This window comes from Pyrgilauda ruficollis, unplaced genomic scaffold, assembly GCF_017590135.1.
Source record: "Pyrgilauda ruficollis isolate IOZ18807 unplaced genomic scaffold, ASM1759013v1 scaffold54, whole genome shotgun sequence".
NCBI classification, from domain to species: domain Eukaryota; kingdom Metazoa; phylum Chordata; class Aves; order Passeriformes; family Passeridae; genus Pyrgilauda; species Pyrgilauda ruficollis.
The window spans coordinates 4001849-4028774 of record NW_024527044.1 but is presented as its reverse complement, the minus strand read 5'-3'; the positions used below and the strand labels follow the sequence as shown (position 1 = coordinate 4028774).

At 43.4% G+C, this 26926-nt stretch overlaps 1 protein-coding gene across 3 annotated transcripts in view; it reads right to left on the bottom strand.

Moving 5' to 3' along the window:
* Positions 1-26926, bottom strand: part of EVA1A (eva-1 homolog A, regulator of programmed cell death) — a 203374-nt gene that overhangs the window by 13241 nt on the left and 163207 nt on the right. The gene's annotated exons all lie outside the window — the stretch shown is intronic.

The window sequence follows — 26926 nt, the reverse complement described above, 5'->3', positions numbered from 1 at the left end:
CACTGTTTCCCATTGAGTTGTAGGCTGTAAGATGGGGAAAGCCCATTCTCCATTCCCACCATCCCGAGGAACACGAAGACTCAGCTAACCCCTACTACTCTCTGTTTTGTCAGCCACAGCATGAGCAATATGCAGGTGAAATGATGGGTTAATACTTGACAGATATTTTGGACATCTCTGGTCTCTTCTTTGGACCAAAGCATGCCCTAATAACAGGAGTGTCTTCTTCTCCTTATAATGCCAGTTCTTCAGCTGCACAACCAGGTAAAGAAATCAAAGCTGGTGTAGCTACCTCAGTGCACACCCACTGAAGGTGAATCCACAAAGTGAATTCGCTAATTTCCCCTGTAGGGACAAAGAATGGAGTCATCTATGGAGCTGAACCAGTTCTCTTCCTCAGCCACAGCCAACACCTGAGGCTATTTCAGAGCAAAGTGCTTCTCCATACAAAGAGAAGAAATATGTATACAGGTCATTCTCTTCAGAAAGTAGAGGAATTGAGTGATGAAAGACAAAAATAAATTAAAACTTCCACAGGAGAAAGATTTGTTTTTTTCCTGTCAGTGACTATACATTAACGTCTAGCAGACAAGCACAACTTCAGTGTGCTTAAGACACAGACTGTTGAGCACTAGGCACAAGTTCAGTAGACCAACATGAAGTTCAAGAGAAGATTTCTGGGATGCCCATGTCCGCTTTCTCCAAGTCTAACATCACTTTCCTCTCTCATTCCAAGCAGGCTGCCCCCTCCCAGTGCCTCAGTTTCCCCAGGGCTCCGCTTGGGATCATGCTATCTCTCATCTCCACCCTCACAGGGGCGTGAAGAAGCACAATTAAAAATGCAAAGCACTTTGAGATGCTTGGCAGAAGCTTGAAGGAGAACTTGGAAAGAGGGCAACTCTGGATCAGAAAGGAAATTCCTGCCTGCCCCCTGCAGCTAATCAGCTGCCAGACTGGAACAGGAGATTTAATCACATCCATTAAATTTGCCTGCATCACCCACCACATTACTGGTGGGTGAAGTGATCCAACCACTTTGTTTACATTATGTTTGACTTACTGTCTGCTGAGGCAAAGAAAATTGTAACTAGATTTACAGACTGACCTCCTGTATTAGGCTGCCAGGACATCAGCACTGAAGTTCTTGCATTATTAGAAGAGTCATGCTAGGTCAGGAAACAGACAGAAAACCCCTCAGCTTCTGAATATCAAAGAGCTGGCACAGAGATTTCTAGTGAATTGCCTGAATTGGCAACAGTTGGAAGGAGCAAAAAAACACATTCCCTGTAGGAACCAGGCAGGAATGAGGGGGATACCTGTGCCAGGGAAATATCAGAAAGTCTGGAGAGGGAGTGGGTAGAACAGAGATTATCCTGCAAACCACAGCCAGGGAGAGCTGCAGTTCTGGGTGCCAAATTTGAGGCATCCAAAAGGACGAAGAGTTCATAGGGCTCAGCACCCTCCAAAAATAAAGAGTCCTATTGCTGTATCTCAGACTGAGGACCTGATAAGTATTTAAAAGACACAGGACATTTTCCTTTATACACTTTCCACCCAAACTGCATCCCAGTAACCTGTTGATAGGCATCCAGTGAAGAAAATGAAGCAAAAGGCTTTAATGTTTCAGACTTATTCTTCCTAAACATCTCCTTTACCTCTCAGCATTCATGACCATCTCCAGGGCACAAGACAGGCTGGATGAACCTGCATCTTTCATAGAAAAAGTGACACTACCCAACACTTAAACATTTGAGTGAAGCAGGGGAAAGAAACACCATCATTTCTGGGTGTTCCTAAGCATGCCCAGCGAACTGAGATGTGGCTTTTCCATCTTGGCATCTGTGCCACCACACCTGAATGCTACCTACAGGACCAGGGGAGGAGTCAGGTAAAGCAAACCATTGCTGAATCAGTCAGCAAGTGGTCAACAGTACCCCAAGGAAGAGTAGAGATGGAGAAGTATTCAAGGAGAAGCATTGATAGAGAGTGTTATTGTCACAGCACCTTATGGAGTAGGGCTGTTACCTCTTTGGGATGGTGAGGACATAAGAACACTATCTGGTAGTCATTTGGTGCCTTGAAACAGAGGTGGCTGTGAGGACAAAGAAAACAGAGGTGGCTGTGAGATTCCCAAAAGCAGGCGCGTGCTTAACACCTGTGACTAGCACACACTTTGGTACTTTCAAAAATTCCAAGAGATGCTTTTTTTCGCATCAGCATCTAGATCCCTTTAAAACTCTGGAAGCAACTTAGAGCAGCACAGGATGTCTACAGCACACAAACTTGGACTTTTCCATTTCAAGGGATCATTTTTCTCTGTGGACTCCATAAACATCTCGAGTACATTTTGCCAGGAAAGGGCCATCTTTATAAAGAGTACACAGAGAGATGGCATGCAGCAAGTCTGCTCTTTTTCTAGTTTATATGATGCTCAGCTGATACACAGCTTTCTTTTGATTTAGAAAGACTGTGAAATGGAAAGCATTTCTCAAGTGTAAAATACCTCACAATTTCCAGTTAGCTCCTGTGTGGCAGCCAACTCCACAAGAAAGATTAAACATCTGGTTCCTTTGAAATGCCCTCCTTAAATTCTCCAGAGAGGAGTGCATCTGACACAAAGCATGGCATGAGTTGAAGCAAAGTGTCAAGGAAAGTTATTTATTATTAAAACCACCAGAAAAAAAGTACCAAGGATTTTAGTCTTATCTCAGTATTAAGCACAGAAATCCTGGTAGGGAAGGGTTGGCACTTGTCCTGCTCCATGCAACTGAGCAGAGAAGTTAAATCAACTCAGTCAGCAGAATGAGTGATGGATCAAGAGGGGAAGAAACAGCTTCAACCAAAGTGTTTACACACCTCATGGTCAGGAACCCTGCACTTAAAAATGCACATGAGAAATGAGCTTGGATCATCCAGAAGAGAGGAGATTAGTTGCTCTGGGGGGCTCTAGGGACTTTCAGTCTCTCAGGGGGTAGCAGTCAGCACTGAAATGTGGGTATTTATCCAAATTATAAAATTCTACAGCAGCTTGGGCTGTGCATCTGAGACGCACAGGCAGAGCTGTAACTTTTTAGATGGCAAGCCCTGCTCAGCCACTCACTCTGGGGTTCAACTTAAATGCCACCACATGGATTCCATGCCAGGCAGGACTTGATCTGGAGACAAAGTGTCACCATCTCTGTGACACTCCATGAAGATGCCTGCAGAAGTTTGTTCTAGGTTATAAATCTGCAATTCTTTTGGATCAGCAGGTTCATTCCTCTTCCATTACAGGCTTTCAAGTCTTTACATAATCCCTCTGTGTCTGCTTTAAAAGCAATCCCAGCTCCCACTGCTCATCTCTCCGAATCAACATCATGCTAGCAATAATTTATACCAGTTCCCAACCCAAGAGCTGCATCACCCATTTGCAATGAATTAATGGCACCAATCTCACAATAAAACCTCTCCTCCACTGCCTGGCAGCCTCCCCCCAGAAGGGAGAAGAAACAGGGGGGGAAGGAAAATCAAAGCCAGAGTGTGCTCTCATGGGCAGAGCAGATCCATCAGAGGCGGTAGGAGCAGCCAGCAGGACAGTGTGAAAAGGCACATGCTGGTGCTGCTGACAGTATCCTTATTTGTACTCGGTGGAGACGCCTTCTGCTGGAATTTTCACACAAGCAGTTTCTTGTGTGGCCAGAAAATCCAGGGCTAATGAAAAGAAAAAGTTACTGTGTCAACAAGCAGCAGCATTCTGAATTGCAGTGCTAAGAGATGGAAAAGGCCAGTCAATACCTCTGCACTGTTAATTATGGGCAGAGAATCTCAGACTGGTTTGGGTTGGGAGGGACCTTAAAGAAGATTTTGTTCCAACTCTCCTGGCCTGGGCAGGTACACCTTCCACAAGACCAGGCTGTTCCAAGCCTCGTCCAACCTGGCCTTGGACCCTCCCAGAGATGGGGCAGCCATGGCATCTCTGGGCAACCTGTGCCAGGGCCTGTACGAGGCACCCTCACAGTCAAGAATTTCTTCCTAATACCCAGCCTAAGCCTACTCTTTTTCAATTTAAAGCCATTCCTCCTTGTCCTGTCATTACATGTCCACGTTCCTCCTCAGGTTTCTTGTAGGCCCTCTTCAGGTATGAAAAGACCATAATGAGATAATTTGCTGTGTTTCCTATGTTGATCTCTCTAGTTTTAAACACTCCAGTCCGGGGGGTTCAACCAATTGCCACAATATATTATTTTCAGAGGAATACTGCTCTTTCTGTGTAATTATTTTCCAGCGTTGCTGAGTGTTTCAATTTAAGCACATATATTATTCCCCTAATACAAACAGTTGATGCTATAGCCCCCATATTTTATGGATGGGGAATTGGCTCAGGGACAGAGTTTTGAAAGTGTTTAAATACCAAAATTATTTGTCCAATTTCACAGAGGGAGTCTGTGCCAAAGAAAGGAAACAAGCTCAGCCTTGCACTCAAACCATTCCCTCTTTTTGCTAATTTGATCATTTGGTGTTTTCTGATGCTTGCTCTGTCCTGAACATGCTTAAAGACTTCCACTCCCAGGAAGCAATTATCCCCTGACCTCCATCTTCACTGGATATACACATCAGTCAACTGGAGGGGATCAATGAAAGCTCAGTGTTTAAAACACACATACAAGGGGCTTGTCATTTTCCAGTCCCCTGCTCTATATTCTCCTGTGCATTTGCTCCCAAAGCTCAGCATGGTTAAAGCAAATCTGCAGGATCTTCAGCAAACTCTCCTGAGCATGCTTGAAGCAATTTGAACAGAAACATTACTCCCTCGCCAAGGAAAATTACAACCAAGCCTTTTATCTGGGCAGGTTGAGGCCAGGAACTGTTGGTGCTCAACATATTTTTAAAACAATAATAATAAAACAATTACTCCTGTGAGTAAACACCCAATATAAACTACTGCATGTTTTTAGAGGTAGCATCTCTGAAGGATTCTTTTTTGAGATGTGAAAATTCACAGCATTCAGCCTGAAATAGGATCATTCATGATTTCATTTTAAGAAAGCAATTCCTTAATACATGTGTATATGGCTCTCTCAAACTGCAGAACTAACAGTGAGTTTTGTGCAGTAAAACCTAAATTCACTAAGCAGTCAGTCAACAATACCTATTAAAATAACAGTTTTTGGCTGTGCCAGACCATAAAATATCACAGAACAGTCAGAGAGCAAGAAAGAAAAATCCCATACAAAAGACTCTGCACCTGGTGACAACAGCAACACCACTGTGTAGCTGGAAACATGGGGGTGGAAGATGATAATTTGATTAACAAAAGTAAATTGAGGCACAGCCTACCCCCTTGGCTTTATCCCAAGGGTCTTAGACATGGCCAAAAAACAAGTTGAAACCTTTTCCAGCTATCCATGCTCCATCTAGCTCAGGGCCTCACACAGAAAGAGGCTTTGCCTCTTCTCATGATCACACGTGTTGTGTCAGACATCCAAAGCTTACCTTCAAGTCCTACCCTGACACCAGACATTCTGGACTTTTGGTCAGATAAGAGTATAATCACCTGATAGGAGATCATCAGATCCCGCAGCTCTCAGATCTCTCCATGAGCCTTGGAAAAGGCTGAGTGCCCTTGACATCTGCTCTGTACCTTGGCTGCAAAGGCATGTCATACCATCCTATATTTTATTTAGAGTGACGGTACAATACCATTTAAACAGGAAGTGTAAATTGTCCCAGGAGACAACAAGAGACACGAAGGGACTTTCTGCAACCGACCATAAGTCTGAAAGTTGGGATTTGATCAACAAACGGCCATGAAAAACCTGCACTCTCATAAGAAAAACCCCAAACACCAGATCAGAGATTTAACAAATGCAAGTGGTCCAGGCCTCCGTTTCCATCTCCTTCAGTTATTTTGAAAAAAACTTTTTTTCACCCAGCATGGAGCTAGGCTGCAATCCTGAAACCGAATGCAAAGCCCAAGAGCAAGAGGGAGTTCCTCAGCCTGCTGCAGCCGTGTTTTCCATGCATGGTGTTCCAAACCACCAATAACAAGGAAGTGAGTCATGCCAGTTACAGTAAGGCCACTTCCAAGCACCATACAGAAAGCAAGTGAGACTGTCTGGGAAACGAGCTCTGTCACAACCAAAGCCACCTACACCTCCCTGAGCCTGCAGCCTGTGCCAGGGCCCTCCCTCCAGACTCTGCCCAAAGCAGGAATCTGTCTGTTCTGCTGGTGATTTGGGGTGGTGGGAAGTGGTACAAGCTGGGATGTCTAACACAACCCATAAAAACTTTCAGATCACTCTGCCAAGACTCCTCCTGAGACAGCCCCGGTGCTTTGCCTTTTACTGTATCTCCTGGCAGCAGCCAGCTAGAGAAGTGTTGTGCAATAAGAATATAAATATAATACACACAACCCTTTCTCTTATTTGCCCTCCACAGAAAAGGACATGCTTATCCTTTCCTCGTGCAGCTGCAATCAGAGAAGTGATTTCCGAAGTGGAAGCAATTGCAGTCCAGAAACAAAGCCATGAAACACAAATCAGCTCAGTCTCACCACTGTTCCCTGGGAAATCTCTTCCAGGTAAAAGGCCCAGTGATGTGAGAGGCTCTGGGAGATGAAGGAGATTTAGGAAACGCTGCACATCCAACTGAGACTTCACGGGGAGGAGACAAAAAGGAGCACCATTCCCTCCCAGGCTCTCCTCCTGCACAGGGCAACAGAACACTTTTCCCTGACTCCTCTGACTTCTGCCTGCCCAGAAATGCAATAATCTTATTAGAAGATCCAATTCACCTAATCTGGGAACTCAACCCATGCCCTGTAGGTACCTAAGGAAGAAGTCCTCCTTAAATAAGCTATGTTCCTAAGCTCCCTGTATCATCAACAGTGAAAGGTGGGTGCCTTTGAAAGCCTCCAGGGAAGATTCTGTCTACTTAAATTTAGGAGCCTAATTAGGGATAGTTAATGAAGCATAATGTTACCTTTGGATTTATTCTCCTGAGTGTATCTGAGTTGAAATCTTACTAACTGCCTCACATCTTTTATTCAGATATTTTTCTGCTATCTTGAACTTTCCAAATCTGAATTTGAAGCTATAAAACACCTTCATTTCTATCCAGTGATGCATGTGCTCTATCTGTCCACAGGCAGTTTTCCTACTGCTTTTATAGCCATGAAAGTCAGTTGTTCTTCTTTCATCATCTGAAATGTAATAACAGAATATGAAGCATCTATTGCCAGCAACTCATAAATCTCCTGCTTGATGTGGCTTTTGCTCTCCAAAGGGCACAGGGGAAAGCATCACATGCGCCGCTCTGCTCCCTACATGTTCTATTTGGAAAGAAAAATGGATCAAAAGGAAGAAAGCCTTGTAAGAGATACCTGTAGATACAAAGAGTTTCATCTCTTTCATCTGGTAAATTTCTGCCTGCTCCCAAAGTCAGGAGAGTTGTGCATTTTCACAAGATAACACATCTTGAGGAGGACGAGACTCAAGCTGATTCTTGTCCAAATTCCAGCATGCTCAGCTAAATCCCACCATGGCACCTTTGCCACCCGTAGCTGTAGGACCTTGTTGGTAGTACAGCTGCATCTCATCTCCCCCAGGCCCAGAAGAATCAGATTAACAAGGAAGTCAGGCTCATTCTGCCAGTCTTCCCTATTTCCCCTCTTTGGGCTGCATTTGTCACATACTTTCATTGGTACTTTGCAAACCAGCCCTGGCTTTCTTAGGTGTTTAGGGAATATTTGTTTGTTGGTTTCTTCAGAGAGACTTATTACAAGCTGGAATTTTATTCAACGCTCTGAATATATCCACTCCACTTTGGATCAAAGTAGAGTTACACTAAGTTTCAGACTTTGACAGAACTCCTATTTCTTTTCATCATCTTCACTCATTTTAGTCAAACATTTAACACTGCAAGACTTTAGCTGAGTTGGTCAGAGCCTGGTGCTAAAAATGCCAAGGTTGTGCCATTCAATTAAGAGCTGGAATTGGTGATCCTTGTGGGTCCCTTCCAACCCAGAGTACCGTGATTACTCTTATAATACAGAGCTGTTTTGAAATTTAGGCTATAGGGCTTGGCAGAAATTCTTTTCTGAGGCTTATCTATTTTTCAGGAAATATGTGGCACAACATGTGGCTCCCAGGAGAACACTGACAGAGCAGTGAGTATTATGTGTTCAAGTGTGGCTGATCCAGAGGCAGGGCATTGCTCATGCGAGGAATTGCTCACCAGCAAGGGAGAGTCTCTGTACTCAGGATGCCAGCCCATACCCAAGTGGTTCCAGCCCTGCAAGTTATCAGGAATCAGCTGAGTCACAGCAACCAATTCTGTAAAACCTGGGCCAAAAGACACTCCCTTAAATTTCAGTGAAAGGTGTACACGAACACTGTCAGAGAAAGTGGCCCTTGGAGATCTTCATGACTGTGTACCTAAAAGCAGTGTTTGGGTGAGCATTATCCATCATTTGAGACAATTAAATGAGAGGCAGGGCAAGATATCCAAGATAAAGTAGGGAGAAAGGGATGGGGTAAAGAGCTAGATGTCCTGAAACCCTCTAGAGCTGATGGGGAGCCATGGCAGCCTCCACCAAGCACAGGAGAGGAACAGCTGGCAAGCAGAACCCAGGCAGGAAAGGAAGGTACCAGGGAAAATAACATCTACATCTACATTGCACTGCCCAAATATTTTAATAAAGAGTAAGTCTAGTGCTTCAGCATCTGAGCCAACAACTAGCCTGGTATGATCCAATCATTATATTCCAAGAGTTAGGAGTATAATTTCCCCTCCAAGACTATTGACCAAGATAGATATTTAGGGTATTTTCTGTGCCTGTCTCTGAAGCAATGTCACCCACCCTATAGCCCACTGACCACTTATGACTTCTGAGACACCAGAAGAGCAATCCAGAAAAGAAACCTAATTCAAAGAGAAACCACAACCAGCACATCTCTGGATGTTCCCCCTTGTTTTGTCTCGGTGTCTGCTGACAGGCACAGCTTGGAGATTCTTCCCATCTGCTCTCCTTGCATAATTGAAGTGTTGGTAATTACGGCAGCAAAACTACGCTGTGTACAAAAATATTTTCTTTCTATCCAAGTGCTACTTATCCAAAAGTGTGTGCTCGTTCTTTATCAGTTCATCAGCTTTTCCTCTCTGCAATCAAACAGCAGAGAACTAGGCAAGGGGCTAGAAGTTTTTCCCAAAAAGAGCAGTGTCTTGATAGCAGGAGATGAGGAATGTCATCAGAAAGCAGCTGGTAACCTCTGCCATTAAAGGCTGTGACTTCTTCTGGTCACATGTTTGACTTAGTGTGGCAATTGCCAGGGTCCCATGAGATGCCCAGACTGGAAACCCTGCACAGGGAAAGGTTATCAATTGCATTGGAACAAAGTTTAGGAGTGAACAAAACTGTGTAAGGCAGCTACAGGGCTAAGTGCCTTTCAATTATACACAGATGAATGCAGATCAGTATTTACTGAACAAAAACACAGCTTAGTTGGAGACCAAAACTCAGTGTGGGGATCACTGGCTCCTCAGTGGTTCAGCACTTGGGTTATAGAAACCAGGCTACACTAACAAACTTGAAATCCAAGGATCTGTGAACAAAGTGGCAAAACTGTTTTCAATATAAATCCTTCCATTCACATGGTTATAACCTGTGATACATCCTCCTTTGGGGCTGAGATTTCCTGAGCACAGTGGAAAGTTTGAGGAAAAACCCTATATATGTTTTTTAATTATGAGTATTAAGCCTCCCCTGTTTTTTCAAAGTACATTTACAGGCAGAACCTCTCTAACACAGCCTCAGTTTCAAATAATCTGGCTTGGAGACTGTGAAAAGTTCTTTGCATGGTTTATGTATTTTATTTTATTTATTTTTCTGGTGGAAAAACACGTAGCATGCATCATCTTGCTTCTATGCATACCCCAAGGGAGCAGTAAGGACTGCAAGCCCAAATCTTACTACAACTGCTACTGTGAGTAACTGCCAGTTTTGTGAAACAGCAAATTACAGTCACTTTCCTGACCCCACATAAAAGCAGATACACACCATGAAACAATGCCAGGGTTTTGTTACAGCCCAGTAAGGATGTTCCTGAGCACCTACCCCACGCTCTTATGCAACTTGCCCTGCAGCTACAGTCTGGGAGCACTGGGAAGAAACTGTGGGAATACTCAGTACTGGATTCTTGTGGCAGCTTTCCAGTACTTAATAGTGGGTTGGGTTTTTTTAAGAGAACACAAGGTTTTTTAAAGCTAAGTGTTTGTTTCTATTAGGCTTCATGAAATGTTCAGCAGGGATATTTCTTGCACACCAGTCTGTTCTTTCCCACTCTCCACACATGTAATTAAGATTATTCATTTATATGAATATCTCAAATGATACCTGGATTCACACCACCTGATTGAAGGTATTTTACTGGGATGGGAGGGGGTTAATTTGTCTCTCTATCGGTTAGCCTATACAGATAGGCTGACTAATCCCTCAGTTTAACCCCTTCAGTTAAATACCTGCATTAGTGCACGTAAAGCTTTGCAAGACTGAGCTGCAAGCTTGCACATTATATATGGACCTACATTCAGGTGTAGGACAGAAAAAAGCTTCTCTCATTTATTCTAAAATTAACAGAGGTAAACAATCCTGAATCAAATCCTACCTACCTATTAATACAGAAATTATTCCAGGACTCCTTGGGGCTCCCTTGAGACCTCTCTAACAGGCTGGCAGGTCTCTGAAGACCCTGCCTACCTGCAATACTTGATTCACCCCGGCCAAGCCCCAGGGGGTCATTCTGGGAAGGTCAGCAATGCTCTTCTTCTGGTGGTCTTTGAAAAGCCCTGCCCAGTTTCTGCCTGTTTGGGTAGCAAGGCCCATCTACTGGCATTGCTCCCCTTTCAGAATTACTGAATTCAATCAGTTAAAATGTGTAAACAGAGACACAGCTTATCCTGCCATGTGTTTGAAAGTGTTTCTTATCACATATTCCAAAGGAAATGCAGGTTGCTAACTCAGCCAAAGAACTCCATACTGTAGGACCTCTATTTTTAGGCTTCCTTTTTGAGGCTCTCAATAAAAACATTACTTTAACACATACCTTTGCTGCTAGCAACTTGAACCCAGGGCAGAGCCTTTATCTGACACGCACTCAGTTTAAGGTGCCACTTCTTTCAAGTGGACTATAATGCTCTGTACTGCAGTATTTGTTCCCTCCACTGCATATCTTGAGCCTACCAAGCCTGATACCTTATCATCAGATAAAAGGATTAATCCAGCACAAAGAGGCTGTGAACACCTTTTGAACACGTAAACCTTTAACAAACAAATTTCCTGGATGGGGGGATAAACAGGGATGGTTTATGAGACCCTGTAAACAGCAGAGAAACTCATAAATACAGTCCCTAAAGTACCTCTGTCCCATGCTGGGATGACCCCACCTCATACCACGGGATCCACTGCCCATCTCTGTAAAGATGGCAGGATTGCCTCATGCTGCAGGATTGGCTCAGCTCACAAATTGGAGCTGCCAAAAGAAAATTAATCCCTATCAATGCAGCTGCACAGGATAAAATCTACCTCACAACCTGCTTGGGTTATAGTGACAAGATGTTACTAATTGCAATTCCAATACCCATCCACATTACCTAAAATCTGAAGTAATCCACCTTAATTACCTTAACTCTAATAACTGCATGGGATCATAACAGCTAGAGGAGAAAAATAGTTGTTAACTTGTTCACTGCCAGATGCAGACTGCTGATATGAGATATATCAAATATTATAGTATTAAAACTGACCTCAGCTTGGCAGGAGAAGGCTGTGATTCATGCCCATAACTCATGGGCACAGGGGCAATACAACAAATAACTGAACAAAGATCAAAGCATTGGCTGTTTCAGTGGAATAAGACAGGAGATTAATCTCATTTACACTCAGGTAAACCTCCTTCCTAACTTTCTCCCACTTCAGTAAGAACTGCAGCAACTCCACTGTACAAGTCTGTTACATCACTGCCTTGTTTAGACCTTTACCATTCCATTAAAATCAATGTTACAGTAGAGGGTGAGAACTGGATCACTATTCTGTCTGGTCTGAGCTTTCCACCTTTGAGCTGACTTTTCTCTGTGAGAAAATAAAGACCCTATCTTAAAAATCTGTATTTAAAAAAAAATCTTGCATCAAAGCTATTTTTTTCCACCTTTGAGCAAATAACTCACTTCCAATTATGTTCTAGGTAATGGAAAGTCTAAGACAAATCAAGTTGGAAGTGAGGTTCATTGTGAAAGAGGCACACTAATCACAAACACTGTATGGAGAAGAAATGGCATCTTTGTGCTTGTACAGCAGCTGGTGCAAGGAACTGCCTGCTCAGTTTCCCAACAGCAACTCAAGCTCCAGAGGCACCCAAGTACCAGATTGCAGCCAAGTTTCACAGAGCTGGAAATCACAATCCATCTTCAGGCTGGTCCCCCTACAGCAGGCTGATAAAAGGAATGAAATGGCTGGGACATTATTCAAATTCAGGCATCTAATGGGACATCAGATGAGCAGTAACTCTGATCTCTCACTTGTTTCCCAGGCTCTTCCAAGGGGAATCACAGCAGTTTGCACGGCAGGGTCTTGCACGAAGCCTCATGCAGCTCATACCACCCTGTAAATCTGCTGTGATGGGACTGAAAGGACAGAGGTGAGATGAATGGTCAGATGACTCTTCAAATAATCATTAAATGGCTTGAGTTGGAAGGGACCTTTAAAGGTCACCTAATGTAACCCCCTGCAATGAGCAGGGACATGCACCTGTCCTTGAAGACCCAGCCTCCCTGATTCCCTGCAGGCCAAGCAGGCAGTGAAGTGTTGGTGCTGCTTGTTATGCATGAAGACAATGTCCACCCTCAGATTTTGTATTTCCCCAGATCATCTTCAGAGGCAGAAAATATTCTTCCTCAGTGGTGTCTTGATGTCATCTGAAGATGTGTTTTGTTAGCTTCTCCTGAAAGGTCAGAGTCTAAATACCTAATACCTACAATTATCTGCAGTTAACAAGCACCTGGGTGAGGAGGAAGAGGGATGCTGTGATCTGAAAAGGACTCCACGCACAGAAGTGATGACCCTACCCCCATCAGCAGACCCTGACCTTCAAGTAAAGGGTGCCTGAAATCATGCCACAATCACAGAACAGTCAAGATTGGAAGGGAGATAAATTAGTCCAACCATCAACCCACCCCCACCATAATCATCCCTAAAATATACCCACATCCAGACACCTCTTGAACATTTCCAGAGAATGATTCCACCACCTCCCTGGGCAACAAATTCCAATGCCCAACTGGTCTTTCAGTGAATTTTTTTTTTTCTAATATCTAATCTGAACCTCCCCTGGTGCAACTGAAGGTCATTTCTTCTCATCCTTTCACTTGAGACATGGTAGAAAAGACTGGCCCTCACCTGGCTACAACCTCCTTTGAGGGAGTTGTAGAGAGCAGTGAGGTCCTCCCTGAGCTTTCACACTAAGCACCCCCAGCTCCCTCAGCCATTCCTCATGTTTTCTAGATGTTTTCTAGACCCTTCACCTTCAGCTTCATCACCATAATCAGGAAACCTGGGAAGGAAAATGTGTGTGGTCCTTCCAGTGTTCTGTTTAGACCTGTGAAGATTTTGTGATAGATAAAATAAAGATCACCTGATCCTTGGAACTGTTTACAATGACACAAAGAGCATTAACGTCCACTTTTGTATGTTCTGGAAGAAGTAAACTGTGGTTGCTGTGATGCAAGAAAATTAAACACACCATTCACCTGGTACAGTGTGACCTTTGTGTCATTAAACTCTCTTCACCCTCAAAACAAGGTGACTCCATCCAAAATGCCTGCTGGACTAGCATGTGGTCCCTGCTGACTTCTGAGGCATGTCCAGATCATGCAACATAAAATGTCATTTCTGTAACTTAGGAGGAGGTCCACAGAGTCCCAGTGTCACAGATCATAGAATTACAGAATCATAAATGGCTTGGGTTGAAACAAACCCTAAAGACCACCTAGTTCCAAGCCCCCTGCCATGGCAGGGATGCCACCCATTAGATTGGGTTGCTAGGGCACTACCAGCCTTGCCAAGGTGTTAAGAGCTGGTCTTTGGCACTATTTTGTTCTTCAGTACAGAAATGCTCAGTGTAGTCCAGAGGTCAAACACAAGGACAAAGCAGCTGTCCAAGCCTGGGAGGTCACTGCTGCTCCTCAGGGCTCAGAGCATGTGGGACATCACATCACAGGTCTGTGGCAGCACAACAGACAGAGGACCCAGTGATGACCTGGAGATGTGTCAGGCCAAGCAAGGAGCTGAATTTGCTGCCTGTTCACAGCAAAGAAAGCTGGAACAGCCCTGTGGGACTGTACCCAGACACAGGGCCATGACACATATTCAGCTCAGGGATGTCATCAGCTGTGTTATCTGAATGGACAGCCCTTTAGGAACACTGAATGCTGAAATGCTCCACAGGCAAAGATGGCTGAAAAAATTTGCCTGTACTCCTCTGAACTGTCCCTGCACACGTTCCAGCCACATCTGTGGCAAAAATACTGATTGTATACAGAGGTACCTGCTCCAACAGCCCATCTCTGCTGCACCATCCACCCTCATGGACCAGGACACATCCCTTCAGCTTGTCAGAGCTCCATGGAGAGCAGCTCTCAGCCTCCTCCAAGGATGAAGGGATTGAACTCAGCCAACCCAAGCTGAACACTCTTATCAAACTACTTTTATCAAACTACTTTGTTAGCACAACATAGAGCTGCCACTGCCCAGAAACAGGAAGGAAATTAATTACCATATCTTTCCCTAATGTCCTCTTGTCCTTTTAAACACAAGGAACACAATAGTTGTGTTGGAGAGTTCAGCAGGCTCATGTGATTGTGAAAGGATTTCATACTGGACATCTCATCCATCAAGGACACCAGAGGGTTTAAGGGAAAGATGGTGGGATAAAATAGTCTCCTGGGTCAAATTCAAGCCATAAATGTTGCTCCTTTTTTATGCCAAAGGGAAGTCTTTGACTTTTAATCTTTCCCTATCTCAGTTAAATGATGCAAATCACAGAGAACTAAAATAGATGATAGATGCACAGCTAAACTTCCCCCATGTTCTTGGGTTCCCAAGATTTCTCTTGTAAATGCCACTACGACCACTTTGTAAAACTACAGTGGAACTTTTTCTTAAGCCATGCTTGTATCAATCATTTGATTTAATGAGCAAAGATTGTTTCCCATTAGTGTTTTTTTTTTCCTGTGATAGAACCAACTGTAGAGATAAAAGATAACTTCCTATTCTCATACTCTCAGCCCACAAACATTTCCATCTAGACAAGGCTTCAGAGCCACACTTGGACACAATGAACCATGACTGCATTTTTCCAAAAATGTAATGTTATAGTCAGATATTAAAAATTCTCTTCCCTCACAGTTTGGCTGAGTGAAAACAAAAGTCCATTTTCTGATGGAGCTCCCTCAAGCCAACATCTCAAGCTCTTGAAAGAAGAATGCCCTACCTAAAGAGGGTAGATTTAGATTGGATACTAGGAAGAAATTCCATACTGCAAGGGTGATGAAGCCCTGGCACATGTTGCCCTGAGAAGTTTTTGATGCCCTATCCCTGGAAGTGTTCAAAGCCAGATTGGACAGGGTTTGGAGCAGCCTGAGACTTGGAAAGTGTCCCTGCCCAGGGCAGGGGGTTGGAATGAGATGATCTTTAAGGTCCCTTTCAATACAAACTGCTTTATGATTCTATGATGCGACTATGTTTTAATCTCTTACAGACATGTTTTGCATTTATATATTTTCTTGTACTTTTATTATTATTTACTAGGTGTTTTTCAGCACAGAAGACCCTGTTTGTATACTCAATAAAAAAATAAAAAAAAAAAAACAAACCAGAGGAAACAGTCCTAGAGAAATAAGTCTCTGTCAGTACTGAGCATGTGAAGCAGACATAGAACGCTAGCAAGGTGATTACCCACAGACACAACAAGCTGTATCCTCTCACTTCCAAAACAGTCAGAGATTACAAGAATTGCAGCTCTCTTGAGACAGAAACCTTCTACCCAAGCTAAATACAGGTACAGCTTACCATGGCTGTGCTCCCAGCCTGGCTCCAATTCTGGAGAGCATAAACTCCTATTAGAATTAATTATTAATGGAAGTCTTGCCAAAGACACCTTGACAAAAAGCTCAATAGGATGTCTTACACTGGCTTCTACTACTGTTGGCACATGAACACAGATGGACACAAGCCACCATGAAAGATGGACTGTCAGGAGAGGGATTAAAAGCTGCTGTGCCATTAGTCCTGACCCAGCCTTCTTCTCCTCTGTTCTGTGCTCCAGCTTTAGCACTAATGGCAGCAAAGCTGCTGATAAATGTGGGCCTTAATCAAACTAAGCACTTTTAATTATATAATTAGGAATAATTTTATTTTTACAATATAGGGAAAATTCAAAACAGTTGAGCCCTTCTACATCCATAAGGTGGAAGTGACCACTGTGGCAACTGAACAGAGTTTGCTGAAGTTTCTGACTGCCAGCAATGCCCAGATGACTTTTTGCTTTTTCTTTTCTATGCCTTTTATACAACTTCTATGTATCCTCAGTATTTTTAGCATGCATACTTGTAATTCCTTAAGTCTGATAACTTAGCATAGCCCTAGTATTTTGTGAGGCCAGGAGACCAAACATCCTAAAGGCCTCATAGTACGAAGCTGGAAAACCCTACTCTATCTTGGGAAACCAAGGTGCTCTCTCGAACATATCCTGTAAACTGGAGATTTGGCCCATCCAGGGGGGAATTCCTCAGATGGGGGAATATCACACCATTCACCCAGGCTTCCCACTGGGGCATCCTTGTTAGATATGCTAATTTGCAGGGTCTATAAATTGTATACACGACCTACCATGTTTGTGCATTGGGGCACATCCCACCTTGACAAAGTGGTGCACCAATAAGGATCCTTGTTAAAACACAGAGGTAAAAACCCCTTATCCCTTACCCGTGCCTGGTTCTCAATTTTCTAAGACCAGGAAAAGGCATTGCCGGCCAGAGTGAACCAGACCACATCCCAGCCTCTTGGGAGGAATGTTTGGATACAGGAATTGCTCTTTTCCCCAGGTGGACACAACCAGTCAGGCATCAACAGATTGGGATTCAAGCACTACACAGATGTCAGTCAAAAAATATGCCAAAAAGGCAAAAGATTATGTCTGAGTGATGAATTAAGTGAAACGAATGTGCTACTCTTGTTTCAGCAGTCAGCAGGAAAAATCACAATTACCAACAACTCTAAAAGGAAGACTTGTTGGCTCTCATGGTTTGAATACCAAAAACTTAATGAATGTCCTCCCTCCCCTGGGATGGCATGGTTCTCATATCTAGACGTGGTCCTTCCAAAGCAAGCTTGTGACAGGGAGGTGATGTGTGAAGCTGACATCTGTGTGATTTCTGCTGACAACCAGTGCATATCCACCCCAGGCAACAGGGCTGTCAGCTCCACAGCCTTCACTAGTCCCCATTTGTAAATCAAATGCTGAACATTATAAACTGTTAGAGACTGGTCCTGTGTGGCTGCCTGCAACAGACTCAGAGAGTGTAGCAAAGAATACAAGCCTGTGACCCAAAAAAAACAAAGTAAATTTGATTTGCATATTAGATTAAAAGATTCATTCCAGTGCCATACATGCACTACCACCAAATCTGATTTAATGTATCCTCTGTCAAGAAGAAAACATTTCATTTTAAAGTCTTCAGACAGCTTTGGTCCACAGCTGACAATTACCAACTGTTTCTCCTCAAAAATGAACCCAACCAAAACATCTCTCAAATACATGGTACATTGAGTCTACAGGCATGTTCCCCCCTGCCACCAGGTCTTAGAGGTGCACTGGCTCACACCACAGGTGCTGTCAGCTCTCAGAGCAACCACAAAAGATGAGGTTAGAGCTGGCACCCCACCTGTCTGGGTGCTCCCAGCTGAGAGTCTGGATACCTGACCAAAGCACCTGGAGCACAGCACGGAGCTTTGTCATGAGTTTAGAAGAAGGTTTAAACACTGGATTTCTGGTGTGAGTCACTAATTGCTGCATCAGCACAGGCTTCAGCTGAGTGACATGCTGTTCTGCAGGATGGAACTCCAGCGCATCCTACAGAGCTCAGATGCAGGGTCCTCCCAGCACTGAGCTCCCTGGTGTGCTGGCACTGCTGCTGTAGGTCCTCCTTGCAAACTGAGGAGGCCCAGGGCATTGGTCCAAGCACAGCAAATGATCATTTGTACTCTTTAAATGTTCAAACAGTGCTCAACAGCAACTTGGCCCATGCCAGCTAGCACTCTCCCCAGTCACAGCTGGCCATAGACTGGATCGTTGCCCTCGGGTAGTTGGGATACGTGTGACTGCCTGTTTTGAAGGAAAAACATCTGGCTAGATGCAAGTCCTGATGTGCCACTCATCCCTAGGACAAGAGAGGCTTTGCCACATTTTATTTTACAGGACAAGTGCAGTCCCTCTGCTCTGAGCAGTGCCCATTCATCACCATTCATTGACACCTAACTCCAGGAGTTTTGGTAAGGAGTAAGACCCCCAGCACAGATGCTCATACCTTCCCATTTGCACAAGAGAGAGCATGCCAGAGCCTGAGCTGATTTAAATTGTCCTGAGAAATCTGGCAGGGACTCCTGTGCTGTAGAGTGAAGCCAGCTGGAACGTAAGGCTTTCCACTCCACACTCTGTACCCAGCCAAAAATCACATGTGGGTAGCGTCACCAAAAACCAAACACCTTCTCCTGTCCTGCCTCAAGTTCTGTGTGAAAACAAACATTCTCCTTCACGGCTGGAAAACTCATATTTCAAGGTAGAGTTTTGTGCTTCAGGAAAAAACATCCCAAAGTGAAAGAGCAGCATTAGCTTTGGCACTGCTGAGGAGAAGTCCATGGAGAGTTCGACTGGCAAACAGTCAGAGGAGAAGCACAGCAAATCCTGGCCCTCAGAACAAGACACTGCGTGGGTTTAGGAAAGTCACTAGTTCAACCTGAGACAATTGCAAATCAGAGCTGAATGTCACAGAGAAGCAGGGCTGGAAATGAGTGTGCTGGCTCATCTAGTCTGCCTTTCTAGACCCATAGTAGGATCCCATCTAGCTTGCTTTTGAAGACCCTCAGTGATGAATACCCAGTGATAACCATTCCAGAACATCTCTCTTTTCACCTCTATAACATTTTATTGAATTCAGGGCTTGAATTCCTTTGCTACACTTTATGCTCTTAGCCTCTCATGCAAGGTGATCAATAGGCCATCTCCACATCTCTGCCACAGCCTTTAATGTGTCTGAAAATTCCTAACTTACTCTCTTCCCAGACTTCTAATTTTAGGATAAATGACTGCAAATTAGGATTCATTTTACAAATATACCCAAAGGCAAAAACAAGACTGATGTTCTCCCTGGAACCACATAAACACAGTTTAAGGGGGTTTCTGCTCCAAAATGTTTGTAATTGACATAGAAAATCAAGGGAGGATGAAAGCAAAAACGTCAAAGAAATCTGTTATTCCTATTTTAAAGGTAGGAACTTGGTACAGAGAGACACGTGTTTAGTCTTTTCAAGAACTCCCATAGCTGCAAAGGAGTTTACAGAGAGCTTAATACCTAACCAAATTATTGCATTTGAAAATGGGGTTATTTCTGTCTCTACTGAGCTGCTAGATAAACTATTTTGAATTACAACCTGAAGATATATGAATGTTCGTGACAGATCTGGGAAACACAAACCAGATTCTCCAAGAGCCCCTCCAAAGCCCTAATCTCAAAACCATTCTTCCTTGTGGGTGAAGCAGAGATGATTAATGGATTTTTCAAAGCTCTCCAAAGATCACATTTTTCCTACAGGAGCTTGAGACAAAATGATCATTACTTGCCTGACACACATTCAAGGCAAACCCTAACAATGAATATAAGTTGAAAATATTCTGCATATCAAATTTACTGTACATGCAAATTTCTTTCAGACAGAACCATTAATAATTGCCTGAATGGTAAAACTTAGGATTTTCTAAAAAGGTCTTCTGAGTATGTATGTGCATTCCTTATTGTCCATCTGCTTCACTGAGCAATCAGCATTTTAATTCTTTTTTTTTTTTTTTTGGACATTAGCACAGACATAAATTCCCTGCTTGTTGCCATTTTATGCTGTAGCAACATTTTACATGCCCTGGACTGCCATGGTTTCAAATTCAAATAACTCACACAGGAGAGGCAAGTATAATTCCAGCATATCCACAGAATACCAGACTGTTTGTGCCTATCTGGAGCAATATTAGAATTAATTAGCCCCTGAATATATTGTAATAAATGTGAAGTTAAGTCTAATGAACAACAACAACAAAAAAGCAAACCAGTAATAAAAACAAAAACAAAAAAAACAGTGAATAGCATGCTTCTAAATAAACATAAACACTTCATAGTTGGTTTTGTGGCATGGTAGGAAGTTGCATGTGAGGATGGAGTTAGACAAACAACTTGAAAAAATCTGGGTCTAAAAGAACCTCAGGGGAAGCAATAAATCTTGAATTGTTCAGATATGAAACATCCAAATAGAAAAACTGTTGCTGGTCATTAGCCACAGGGCGTGCTTAGGTTGATGACCTCAGTCTGCTCGTGCCCACACAACTGTGGCAGCAAACCATCAGGCAGCAGAGCAGCAGAGCCAGGAGTAGAGTCAAATCCCATCAAAAGGATGGAGTTTTGCCCCACTGAAAGGGTGGACAGGCATTAGAACAGGCTAACCATGGAGATGGTAAAATCATTCCTGGAAGCGTTAAAAAAGGTGTGGATGTGGCACTCAGGGATACAGTTCAGTGGTGAACACAGTGGTGCTGGTTTAACAGATCTCAGGGGCCTTTCCCAATTTTAATGATTTTATGATTCTTGCAGTCCTTTTGTTTTAACTTGAAAAAAGATTAATGAAGACACAGAGATGAGTTTGTCGTGTTGATGCCTTAAGATTTTAGCCTTTACATTTTTCAAATCCTGTGCTGCATTAGTGCATAACTCTAAACTTCATATAAAGTGTTAACTACTGTCTTCCCACTTTGGTCAGACAAAACAATTCCTTGGGCCTGGAACCCAAGGACATCCTACAGCCTCAGGCTCCAAAAAGCATAAACAAAAGTGAATTGGGAGGAGCGAACTGAGAGAATAGGCCTTTATAACCTGAAGCTGTAATTGGAGAATTAACTCCTGATATGCTAATACACCAAACTTATATCTATCTGAAAAACTCATGACTATCATCCATATTGGGTGTAGCCCCTCTCAGAGGCTTTTGACTGCCCAAGGTGTATCTATTGAAGGCCTTTAATAAATACCCACTTTATTCTCTTAACTTTGTCTAACCTCTATTCTAGGTAGCCACTCCAAAGCATCAATGTGATTAAAGACCTGAAAAATGTTTTATGCTGGAAAATTGAAAGAGAATGCTGCTTACTATATCAACATGGAGTCTGTGAAAGATGCCTGGATGTATGAAGAGAAGGAAACTGCCAGCTTCCAGTGAACATATCAGTCATAGCACACTCCCCAAATTATAGAAACACCGCAGATTTAAACAGTCAGGATCACTAATCTTTATTATCACTGCTACACGTGCCTTGTCCTTCTTATGGGTTCTCCAGACAAGGTCTAAACCCCAAGATGGGATGTGTTTATTGTACTGAGCTTAGTATAAAGGTACATGGATAAGATGTAATTCGATTTGTATGTATTACATCACGTTGGATGATCCCACGGTCTCTTCTGGCTTTTAAACTCCACAAATGAGCCCATGACCTTTATAAAGCACTGGATGTACTGGAGAAGATATTTAAATGTATGTGTAATGAGTTTCCCATTATGCTAAAGCATGCATCTTCAACTCTGCTTCTAACATCACTTAACCTCATGTCTTTCCAAACATGAACCATACTCCCATACTTTCAGCTCCTGCATTACTATTACTATTTATGTGCACACAAAGATAGCATTTCCTGTGATCTCAGCACCATCAGACTCCTTTCTTTTCTGTTAGAATTGTTCTGGTCCCCTCCCAGCTCTTCCCCTCGTACTCATGCAGCCAACACTCTTCCTTCTCCTGTTCCCCTGAGCTGGTGTCCCCCTTGCTGTTCCACCCTGCTGTCTCAAAGGAATTCCCCAAATTGGACATCACTTCTTAAACTCTCTGTCTTACTTTGGGCCAGTCCTCCAGGAAACCATCTTTCTCCCAGTACACTTAGGGATGACTCCTCCTTAGCTTTTAATACTCTCTCTTTTCCCACCCAGACCTCCCAGACAGACAATTTAGGGCATTTTGCACCAGCTGTCCTGTATCCATGTCCATGTGTATGGTAGTAGCTGAATAGGACTGTAGGGTAAGAGTTGAAAGCTCTTTAATTGTGGTTCAAACAAAAACATCTAATTTAAAACCAAATTGGGCCAAAGCTAAAGGCTGAGATTTTCACTATGCAGAGAGAAAGGCTATAGAACCATCTCAGCATTTGTCCTGTTTCCCAACATCCTATATGCTGCCTGTTGCAAATCCCTGAGCAACCCACTCTGCCCTGCAGCTGATCCAGCTTTGAGCAGGAGGTAGGACCAGAGCCCTTCAGGGCTCCCTCCCAACCTGAATTACCATATGGCAAGTGATCCTATGATCCTATTTCATTGCCTGTTTGTGATGGAATTTTGCCTGCAGCCACTTGCAAGAATCAGGGTTTATTTTACCTGGTTTGGCTCTGGGTATGTTTCTGTTCCAACACTGTGGATCACATGCTTGGGGGACGAAAAATAAATTAGCAAAAAGGCAGGAAGGTCTACCTGACCAGGCATATTAAAGTAGGCAATGGACTCTTATGCATAGTTCTCTCTCCAAGATGAGCTAATAAGACTCTCTAACCTAAATAAATGCATTTTGCATGCGTTTATTTCATGTTGATGCTGATTTCTCACATTCCTGACTCCTGAAGGCTACTTAAAACCCTCCTGAACTTGCATCTGTCCCATGGAGACAACGTGTAAGTCAGTGTGTCTCACCCTGCCACCTCTGAAAGCTGTCCCGTGGTCCCTTGGACTCAGAGCCCTCTTTGTTCACTGCCCTGTTGTTTCCCTTCCCTCTCACAGAGCGAATGGTTAATGGCAATCACATGTGAGAGGGGTGTCACCTCCCCCCAGCTCAGGCCTGCCTGGGATTTATCACCCTCCACTTCCTGGCACTCGAGGCAGCCCAACATCTGGTTGTGACTAGTGCCCCATTTTGGCCTCTTTCCTCTTCTGAGAGCACTGAGAACCAGCAAAGAGAGAAGGGGCAAACCACCCCACACTGTGCTGGGACAGGGTTTGAGTCTTCCCAAAAGCAAGCGGGGAGCAACTTTCAGCAATGTGCATCTACAAAACACAGTCTGTTTAATTCCTGTTTACAGCTTTATATGACCAGAGTCTGCTCAATGTCCTGCTGACACGCAAGATGTGGTTTGCAAAGCACTCAGGAATGGCTTGTTAAGGAAAACTTATTTTTATCCTCTTCACCTTTAAAAATTTGAGAAGCTTCCCAGTCTGCTTGCACAGCACGCAGATGGCTTGGAAAATAACAACTTACATGGTAGAGGGTTAGATCAGAATGCCCATTTTCACTGTCCAACTTAGACATCTTAATTATCATGAAATCTAAATTCAAGATGATGATGAGCAATTCAGAGAATTGCCAGAGGCTCAGAGCTTGTCTCATAACATCGTTAACAGAGAAAAATAATCACTGATTCTATGCTGGAAACCTGTAACAAGCAGACCTCATAATTGCCAATCAATCAGAAGTGTGAAAAAATCAACCCTTAATCAACATCATGGAGCTGGTAAATCTTGATGGTGGACCAGTTCCTCTTGGAGCTGCTAAGGACATTTCAGAAAGTTTTTTAATTGGCATGATCAAAGTGAGGACTTAAGAGAGACCTGTCTGTGAACTTTCAGAAGTATCATCTGGAAGAAAAACAAATATTCCAATACAATTCCACCTTGCTCCATGATGTAATTCCCCTGGTAGTTCATATGCCTCATTAAAGGTGCTGGTGTGACAGAGCAGGTGCTGGTTCATAGGGCCATTTCAGAACCATTATTGCACAAAGCCAGAAGAAAAAGCAGTTTCATCCCTAGTCTGGAGACCTGAAATGGCCTCTCAAGGCAAGAACTGACAGACAGTGCTGACAGCTGCAGTACAAGAAATGACAGCCTGGGAACAGTGGGCCAGTGACTGAGGTTACCTTTAACACACCTGAACTCCAAACAGAAACCACTCTTCTGATGAAATGTTTCCCACTGAGGTATCCTTTGTAGCTCAGGAAGAGTTATTCTCTGTTTCACATTTTGACTTTGAATGCTTTCCCAGACCCCCTTCCTGACCTGACAGGGACACTTCAGAACAACAAGCCTGAAATCCAAGCAAAAGAGCAAGAAGCAATGGGCAGAAACTGATGCCCAGGAAGTTCCACACAGATATGAAGAATTTCTTTCTGTGCAGTGACCAAGCACTGGAACAGATTGCTCCTAGCTTACTGGAGGTGTTCAAGACCATCTGCACACAATCTTGTGCCTTGTGCTCTGGATAATTCTGCTCAAGCACATCATTGACCCACTGAGGTCCCTTCCAACTTGACCCTGTGATTCTATCATATCTATAAAAGAGAGTTGCAAAGAAATCTGGTGTATAAAACAAACTAAAAACCTCTCAAGTTATGTTAACAACAGTCCAAATCACAGAATCACGTAGTGGTTTGGGTTGGAAGGGACCTTAAAGATCACCTAAATCCAACCCCCCTGACATGGGGGCTGAGGTCAGGTTGCTCAAAGCCCCGTCCAGCCTTACCTTGAACACTTCCAATGATGGGGCATCCACATATTTTCACTGGGCAACCAGGTCCAGTTTATCACCACCCTCATAAGATATTTTTTTTTCCTTATACCTAATCCCATCTACCCTCTTTCAGCTTAAAACCATTTTCCCTTGTCCTGTTCATGGATCTTGAAAAAAACTCTCTCTGTTTTCAATGCTGCAAGTCCACCTTGCTGGCTCACATCCAATTTTCATCCCCACAGCCTTCTCCACAGGGCTACTCTCAATCCCTTCACCCTCTAGTCACTAATGATACTGGAGATTACGCAGCAGGACCTGTTGTTGAACTTCATGGAGACTGCCAAGGTCCCTTTGGATGGCACTCCTTCCCTCACGCTCATCAGCTGCATTGCTCATCTTGGTATCATCCACTGGCTGACAAAAACTAGGCACAATATCCAACATGTCTGGTGTGGGACTGTGTGGTGACCAATGGCTTTTAGCAAGAAGAAATGCTTCTGCTAATCAATATTTGCATCATTCAAAGTACAGAATGTTAGCTCCACTGCAGAAGGGATAGAAACCTGGATTGAGACTAAGCATACAGAAATGTGAGGCTTTATCTTTGTCTTGACTTTTTAATGTCAATAATTACATGTGAACTGGTCCAATATCAGGCTTCATCCAATATCAGTCTAAGATTAAAAGATCAGTTTAAACTAGATTATGAATCCCCTATGTCACTAACAGGTGGAGGCAATTCACCTTCCCAAAGCAATTCAGCCCATCCTGCAATAGGTGCTATTGATTCTTGAAGTCACCTACCCTTCTCCATCACCTAGAAAAGTGTTCACCAAAAGAGTTAAGCCAATTAAGAGCCTTATTGTTGCCAGAAAGGGAAGGTTTAAGTTACCCTCATCTCTGTCCTGCTTTTTCTCCTTCTGATTTCCTCCCTTTCCCCTACTTCTAACTATCTCCACACCCACACTTGATCTCTTCCCCTGCCCAGTCAAAAGCAAGCTGGTTTTACTTGCAAATCCAAGCAGTCACTTTTTTACCTTTTCAATTTTCTGCCATTTCAGTGAATCAAATGAGCCAATTTAGCAAACAGTTGGCAGGAGCAATCAGCCAGGTTTGTCCTGCTTTTGTGCTCAAGAGTTTGTAATTAGCTCCAGCCATGAAGCACATGTGTAAGCATCCTTGTACGTTCAGCTGCTTACAGAATAAATTTAATGAGTCAAAAATCCAAACAACAAACTTGTCTTTCTCTTTCTCCGTACCATAAATAAGGTATGAATGAAAAAAAAACTATTTTGAAGACAAACCCATGGCTCGTGAAGTGCAAAGCCTCAATCACAAAAGAACCTTTGTCCAAACAAATTCAGGCACATGTGAATGGTCGTGAAACTCACCTATGTGCAAGTATTAGCATCTGGACTTAAAAACAAACCTGGCAGAAGCACAAGGGGAAGGAGACCTTGCAAATAAATGAAAATGTTATTGAAGTATTCTGAACCTTTTCGTACAATGCAAGGGTTCTGCAGCCTCTATGTCTCTGCTTATAAATAAGACAGGTCAAGGCTCATTCTCTGACCCCCAGGGCAACAGGCACAGCACAGATTGTGTCCATATGGCTAAACTTTCTCCCTTGCACCCTCCCACATGGTATGGCTTCATTCTTTTTGCTCACTGGGAAGAGCCATGCTGGCTCCCAAACCATGTGTGGATGAGGGTTCTGTAACAGGGGGCAAAGCCAGGGCAAAGAGCACAGAAACAATTAAACCATTTGGATGATGCTTGAACCCACACCTTGGACCTGTGCAGTTTGCTGATGTGGATGCAGCCAGTGAGGGCAGTCAGAAACGCAGGGAAAAAGCTTGTGTCTGTATGTTTTTAATGAATAGTTTGATCAGAAGGGAGCTAAAGTCAGAATCTGTGATGCAAACAATGTTGAAAGAAAATTAATTTTTACCCCTCTTCCAGCTAATGCATCTGCACTATAAAAAACAGCAAATTCCTACTGAGCACCTATTTATATGCACTATCATAGAACTGCAGAAT